The sequence below is a fragment of the Spinacia oleracea genome, chromosome 3 (genome assembly GCF_020520425.1).
Source record: "Spinacia oleracea cultivar Varoflay chromosome 3, BTI_SOV_V1, whole genome shotgun sequence".
Taxonomy (NCBI): Eukaryota; Viridiplantae; Streptophyta; class Magnoliopsida; order Caryophyllales; family Amaranthaceae; genus Spinacia; species Spinacia oleracea.
In genome coordinates this window covers 143,494,981-143,502,382 of record NC_079489.1, presented here as the reverse complement: position 1 = coordinate 143,502,382, position 7,402 = coordinate 143,494,981, and the positions used below count along the sequence as shown (strand labels likewise).

Genomic DNA, 7,402 nt, shown 5'->3' with positions numbered 1-7,402 from the left:
GTTAGCTGAGCAGTAAGTTGTTCAATAGAATTCATCTCATGCTTAACACCCCGGTCGGCAAAACCTCTAGGATTCCCATATTGGGCACTATGAATGGCCATCTCCTCAATCACCTCTAAAGCTCTAGACACCTCCTGTTGCATAAATCTCCCACTAGTAGCAGAATCTAGAATAAGTCTAGACTCGTTACCCAGACCGTTGTAAAATTGTTGGATCAAGAACCAGTCATCCATACCATGGTGTGGGCACTCTCTCTGCAGATCCTTGAACCTTTCCCAGACTTCAAACAAGCTCTCGTCTGCTCGTTGGGTAATGGAAATTATCTCTGCCCTCAGACGAGCCGTACGTCTTCTCATGTGGGAAGTATTTCACATAGAAAGCAAGAGCCAAAGAATCCCAATCGGTGATTTTCATAGCTGCGCAGTTGAGACTATTAATCCATAGCTTTGCCTTCTCACTCAATGAAAATGGAAAGAGCATCTCCATAGTCTGCTCTGGTGTTAGATTCTTCTGCTTAACAGTAGCACAATATTGAATGAAAGACTGAATATGGAGATTAGGGTCTTCACCCTTTTCCCCACCGAATTGGTGTCTCTCAATCATATTTATCAGCTGGGGTTCAATCTTGAAATTCTCGAGCGCAATAGAAGGAATGATTGCCTTGGGAAGCACAGACATACTTGGCTTAGAATAGTCTGTAAGCCTTGGCGCAGGTGGGAGTGGTGGTGGTGGTGTTTGGTCACCCATCTCTGAATCTGTATGGAATAGATTGCCAATCAGATGGTCGGATTCAGAGTCCGAATAGTCTCTCAACTGTTCAACGAATCTACGTCGTCTACGAAAGGTCCGTTCAGGTTCAGGATCGAACGAAGTCAGATCGCTGGTATGGACAGTCCTGGGCATAAACAAGCAAAACAAGAAAACAGTCGTGAGATCCGATCTCAAGGAACGGGAGTTCCTTGAGAAGTAACAAACAATAATCTAGAAATAACAATTAATAACAGAAAATAAAACTGTTTCCCCGGCAACGGCGCCAAAATTTGACAGGCTTAAGTCGTATCACCTTATCAAAAATAAACCTAAGTCCACTAGCTGGGTAGCAAGGGAAGTCAGGATCGAATCCACAGGGAAACAATGTTCTTTCTACTATTAATTAACTAATCTAGACTACTAGTAACAAAGGGTTGGATTGGTTTTATACTAAACTAAGGCAATAATCAAATCGGAATATAACAATATTAAGGGAATCTAGGGCAGCGGTTCACCATAAATGCAGACCGAGATTGGACAACGGACAATAACAATCAAATAACAATCATAACTAGGAAAACATGCATCTCTCGAATCTTATGAATTCCTTAGGATAAAATAACTAGCATGCTCTCGCTATCTACTAGAAATAATTCCTATCTAATAGCCACAGACCAAAAACATCAGATTTATTCCTCTCGGCGCATAATCTAAGGTTAATCAAACTCAAATCAAAATAGTCCGGCCAAACAGAATTGACGAGCAATAATAATAAGCTATAGAAATTATAATCAATCAATAAATAATCAAGTCCACATATAATCCCAATCATGCATTATGGATCCCCTAAACCCTAGAAAGTAAACTACTCACTCATGATAACAAATAACAAAGCGATTAATATAATGGAAAACATGATTAAAGTGATAAAATAAATTAAAGTAAAGAACAATACCTAATTGAAGGACAATGAAATAATAAAGCTTGAATTTTTTATTAGAAATAAAAACTAAGTGTTCTAAAAAATTAGAGAAAAACTAAATTAAACTAAGTGCTAGAAAATTAGAATGAAAGATGTCACTAAAAATAATAGGGCTTAGTATATATAGTTTGCCCAAAATAAAGCCCAAAAAGGGAAAATAAACTCGCGAAAAACTGCAGGGGCTGGCGTCGCCCGATCGGGCATCGCTTCGCCCGATCGGGCGATGTGCTCGATAGTCGGCCCCGAGCGGGCCAAATTCTGCCGAATCGGGCGGTTTGCGAAAGGTTCACAACTGCACCCAGATGGCCCCCCGATCCGGACCGGGCGATGTGCGCCCGATCGGGCGCGCACGGAAGACTTTAAATCCTTTTCTTTCCGCCCGATCTTCGCGTTTCGACCTCAGCTCAAAGGCGATTTTCAATCATCAACATCCTTCGCCCATATCACCTATTCTAACTCCCGGGGCTCAACCGTAAGCATCTAAGGCTCCCGAAAGTCGACGATAATGGTCCCGAACTTCCTCGGGCTCGTGTAGTGGCCTAAATCACCATGAAACGGGTCTAAAAATACCAATTTCTCACTAATCAAACCTGAAACTCAAGGCGCACTCAATAACCCATATTAGTACTACAAACGGCTCCTAAGAGCTCATTTGATGCATAAAAATACCCCGTCTTTTTAAGTCTCTTTTATTATTCTGTAATTACGATTATTAACGTAATTACGTTATTAATCTTTTCTTTTTTCTTTTTTTCTCAAGCTATTTTAAATCATCTTATTATTTCTACTTTAAAGACACAATACTAAGTATTGGTGCTTCATTCTTGTATCATTCGTGGGTTTTACCCATATTTCAAATCCAATTGTTTTAAATGATCTTTGAACCATTGGAAATTTCATTTGTACCGCAAATTTTTGGCTATACCCGGGTACAGCCAAAGCTGGCTGTACCCCCATCCAAAACGATGTCGTTTTGTGTTGTTTAAAATGAACATTAATATACTGGTACAAAAATGAACATTTACTATTTCGAAAATGAACATTTATTTATTTATTTGGAATGAACATTTACGGGTACAGCCAAAGCTGGCTGTACCCCCATCCAAAACGATGTCGTTTTGTGTTGTTTAAAATGAACATTAATATACTGGTACAAAAATGAACATTTACTATTTCGAAAATGAACATTTATTTATTTATTTGGAATGAACATTTACTATTTTGGAAATGAACATTTATTTATTTATTTGGAAATAAACTACAAAAATGAGCATTTACTATTTCGGAAATGAACATTTATTTATTTATTTGGAATGAACATTTACTATTTTGGATATGAACATTTATGTATTTATTTGGAAATAAACAATATAGGCGCTTGTAAAAACATAAAAGACCAATTAAGTGAACAATTTCATTATGAACATTAACCATATATTTATTGTGAACAAACAAATAAACAAGAAAGAACAAATAATTCAACAAAAAAGAACAAACAATATAAAAAAGAACATAAAATTCCAGAAAAAAGAACAACCAAAACAACAATTATGAACAATTTTATGATGAATTTTAAAGCCAACATGAAAGAACAAACAATAAAACAAGAAAGAACAAATACTGGTACAAAAATGAACATTTACTATTTCGAAAATGAACGTTTATTTATTTATTTGGAATGAACATTTACTATTTTGGAAATGAACCTTTATTTATTTATTTGGAAATACACTACAAAAATGAGCATTTACTATTTCGGAAATGAACATTTACTATTTCGGAAAAGAATATTTATTTATTTATTTGGAATGAACATTTACTATTTTGGAAATGAACATTTATTTATTTATTTGGAAATAAACAATATAGGCGCTTGTAAAAACATAAAAGACCAATGAAGTGAACAATTTCATTATGAACATTAACCATATATTTATTGTGAACAAACAAATAATTCAACAAAAAAGAACAAACAATATAAAAAAGAACATAAAATTTCAGAAAAAAGAACAAACAATACAACAATTATGAACAATTTTAATTTATGATGAATTTTAAAGCCAACATGAAAGAACAAACAATACAACAAGAAAGAAAAAACAATAAAGCAAATAATTATTATGAACAAACAAATAAACAAGAAAGAACAAATAATTCAACAAAAAAGAACAAACAATATAAAAAAGAACATAAAATTCCAGAAAAAAGAACAAACAATACAACAATTATGAACAATTTTATGATGAATTTTAAAGCCAGCATGAAAGAACAAACAATACAACAATAAGTTTGATGAATGAATTTAAAAAACAACAAGAAATAACAAACAGTACAACAAGAAAGAACAAACAATACCAAAAGAAAGAATAAAAGATTAATGGAGAATTTAATTATGAACATTAACCATATGATTATTATAAACAAACAAATAAACAAGAAAGAACAAACAATATAAAAAAGAACATAAAATTCCAGAAGAAATAACAAAAAATACAACAATTATGAAAATTTGATGATGAATTTAAAAAACAACATGAAAGAACAAACAGTACAACAAGAAAGAACAATCAGTACAATAAGAATGAACAAACAGTACAATAAAAAAGAACAAACAGTCGACAAGAATGAACAAACAATATGAGCGCGTCGTTTTTGGGGTACAGCCAGAGCTGGCTGTACCCGGGTACAACAGTCCGCAATTATCATTTGTACCCTTATTTCTCCAAAGACAAACAAGCCCATTTTCTTCCTCTTCATCTTACGTGTAGAGCGAAGGCCTTAACCAACAAGCTTTTGACTTATTTCTTTTCTAAAGTACAAAGCAAAATTCACTTTTCTCATTTCTTCCTCTGTACTGGCAATGGTGAGGTTGGACAACAAGTTATTTTGACTCATTTGTTCCTAAATTCAGTCCAAGTTCATAGCAATTTCACCTCATCCTTCTCCTTCCTTGCATGGCAACATTTTGGAGAGACAAATGTCTGAAAAATTCTTTGCTTACATGACTCATCCTTGTGAACAATTTGTATAAATAGGCCTGAAAACTCCATTGCTATGCATACTCAAGCTAATATTTCTGGTTTCATTCCTTTTTCTCCATTGTTTATGTTCTCCAATTCAAGGAACCAACAATTGAATTATACCCATTTTCTCTCTCCTCCATTCGACCACCGCGGAGCCACCCCTTGGCCGCTGCTGTGGACCACCACTTTCGGCCGGAAAATCCATTCAGCCACCTCTTTCACCTCTCCGACCCGGCGCAGTCGCCGGATTCCATTGCAACCCATGTTGCTATGGGTATGGTTGTTGCGTGAGCTTCTTATCTGCTATACTCTTGTTCTTGTAATTTTCCTCCTTGTGTTTACTGCCCAATTGTAATTGAGTGGGCCAAAGTCAAACAAAAGATATGTTGGGCCTTAATTATTTGGAGAATAAGACAATAATCTAGGTAAGTGTTCTAATTAATTACAATTTCCTCATTTAATTATATTGGGTAAACACAAATTCTTATTTACAATGGGTGTACAATAAATATTGTACATCGGAGTAAAAGTTAACTCAAAATGCTTAAAAGTTAAGCATATATATGTAAAAGTTATCTATTTTTAAGTGATAAATTTTTTCATTTTAGTAAAACTTATTTCTTCAAAATCACTAATAATGTATAAAATTAATAATTTAACCCTTTAAAATATTTATCTATCATTTTTTTTTACTAATATAAAAGTTAATCAAAACTAAGTTAAAGTTACAAAAAAAATAGTTAAAGTTATCTTGGTGTACAATAAATTTATTGTGCACCTTGTGCGCGCAAGACCTTTTGTTGGGTAAATGTTTCCTAACTTCTACGTATATTTTTGAGGTAGTTGTTGGAGTTGGTCTAAAGAAATTGGCGGCAATGATAGTTTAAGAGTTAAACTTCGGTATTGAGTTAGACAATACGGTTAACGATCGAGGTAATTATTATGTCTAGCATTTTATCTTATATGCCCGTATATGTCATATGACTATTATGTCTAGCATTTAAGCTTTATATGCCCGTATGTGTGATTATATGATTATTATGTGATTTATGTGCTAATAACATGATGTATGATTTAAAGTTTATAAGTACGATTATGATAATATATTATTATTTTATGATGTTATTGTTCGGGAATAATGATGATATTTATAAAGTTATTTTAAAGAAATACGATGTTGCTTTTGTCGGCCTGGTAAAGTGAACTGAACTAGTAAATGGACGAGTTACAGGTAGAGGTCATGTTAAAGTTAAAAGTTAAATGGGAACCAGTTCCCCCCTGAAAAGATGTAAGGAAAGCCCCGCCAAAGCCTGTACTTGCCAATGAGCTATAAAGGAAATGATTCCTTGCCGACACAGTTTTCAAGATAACGAGATTAAGTTAGTTATTTCCGAACAATAAATGCTAATGATTGATATGTGCCAAATGATTTTCAAAATAAAATCGTTTTGACGGGCTGGAGTAATATTACTGAGTTTTCCACTCATTTTTGGATTTTTCTGTGTTTTTCCTGTTTTCTATTTTTATGATGATGCACAGGTTCGATTAAGGAGCTCAAGTTGCTCAAATGAGAGTTATTACTGGAGTTGGTAATTTATTTTGGAGATATCGAGACGAGAAATTATTTATTATGGAAATCCTGTTATTGAGTTTTTGATTATGAGAATATTGAATTATATTTTATCTTGGGAATATTGTATTATTTGTGGAATATTATTGAGGATTATTTTATTTGTGGGCCCCATACCCACAGGTCCCAGGATTAATTAAGCCTAATTCCGCTGCTAATGATCAGTTAAGTACGGTTTATTACCGGTAATTAAGGTGCCGAAAAGTTGGGGCGTTACAAAAACTCTATATAAAATACACATATCAGAAGGGTGTTGGGATCCCACCAAACACCATAATAAATAATAAAATATCGGACCATACCGAGTGTCGGGCCATACCGACGAAATTCCAGCGCATAAATGAAATGAAACGTCTTGTATCATTAGTTGGAGAATGAGCTTTCCGGCAAGTCTCCCCCCATTGTTCATACTCAAGGTATATACGTTCCTAGAGTTTTGAAGCTTGTTCTGGTTGCACTTTACGTTTATTAATATTTTATTAATGGTGAACTCGAGACTCAACGAACATACATACATACATACAATTAAAAAACGACAACCAAAACAATTCATTTTAATTCCTTTTGGACTTGTGATCAATAAATGAAGACGTATTGAAATTACTACCAAGTTCCTTCTCATAAAGTGAGATTCCACATCATTCCTATTAACATGAGGGTTGTGCCCTTGCACGACAAATCCTAATTCATTTCATATAAAATATTCCCAACTGAACCCTACATGTGCGGTGGATTACGTGAGCTAACCCTTCACACGTGGTAAAATAAATAGTACAACGTGGTACGAATAATTGGCTCAAAAGTATGCTAGACATTCCGTACAATAGCATAACAATAAATAATTCATTTCTTGCATGTGAAAAAAACATACATGCATAAATATTAAACAACATGATTGACAATGAAATCCATATATACTTACAATAATCCCAACATGCTTGTTCAACCAATAAATCAAAAATTCCAATATAATAATCCACATGATCGTTCACGAAAATAAATATGAATCCACATGAT

At 33.9% G+C, this 7,402-nt stretch overlaps 1 long non-coding RNA gene and 1 other non-coding gene across 2 annotated transcripts; both read left to right on the top strand.

Annotated features, from left to right (window-relative positions):
* Positions 1–231: 231 nt before the first annotated feature.
* LOC130471148 (small nucleolar RNA R71) lies at positions 232–338 on the top strand. Its single transcript, XR_008931812.1, has one exon. It is a non-coding gene; the product is annotated as a small nucleolar RNA R71 (small nucleolar RNA).
* Positions 339–4,125: 3,787 nt separating this feature from the next.
* On the top strand, positions 4,126–6,629 carry LOC130469580 (uncharacterized). Its single transcript, XR_008930019.1, has 3 exons — positions 4,126–5,180; positions 5,599–5,688; positions 6,295–6,629. It is a non-coding gene; the product is annotated as an uncharacterized lncRNA (long non-coding RNA).
* The last annotated feature ends 773 nt before the right edge of the window (positions 6,630–7,402 follow it).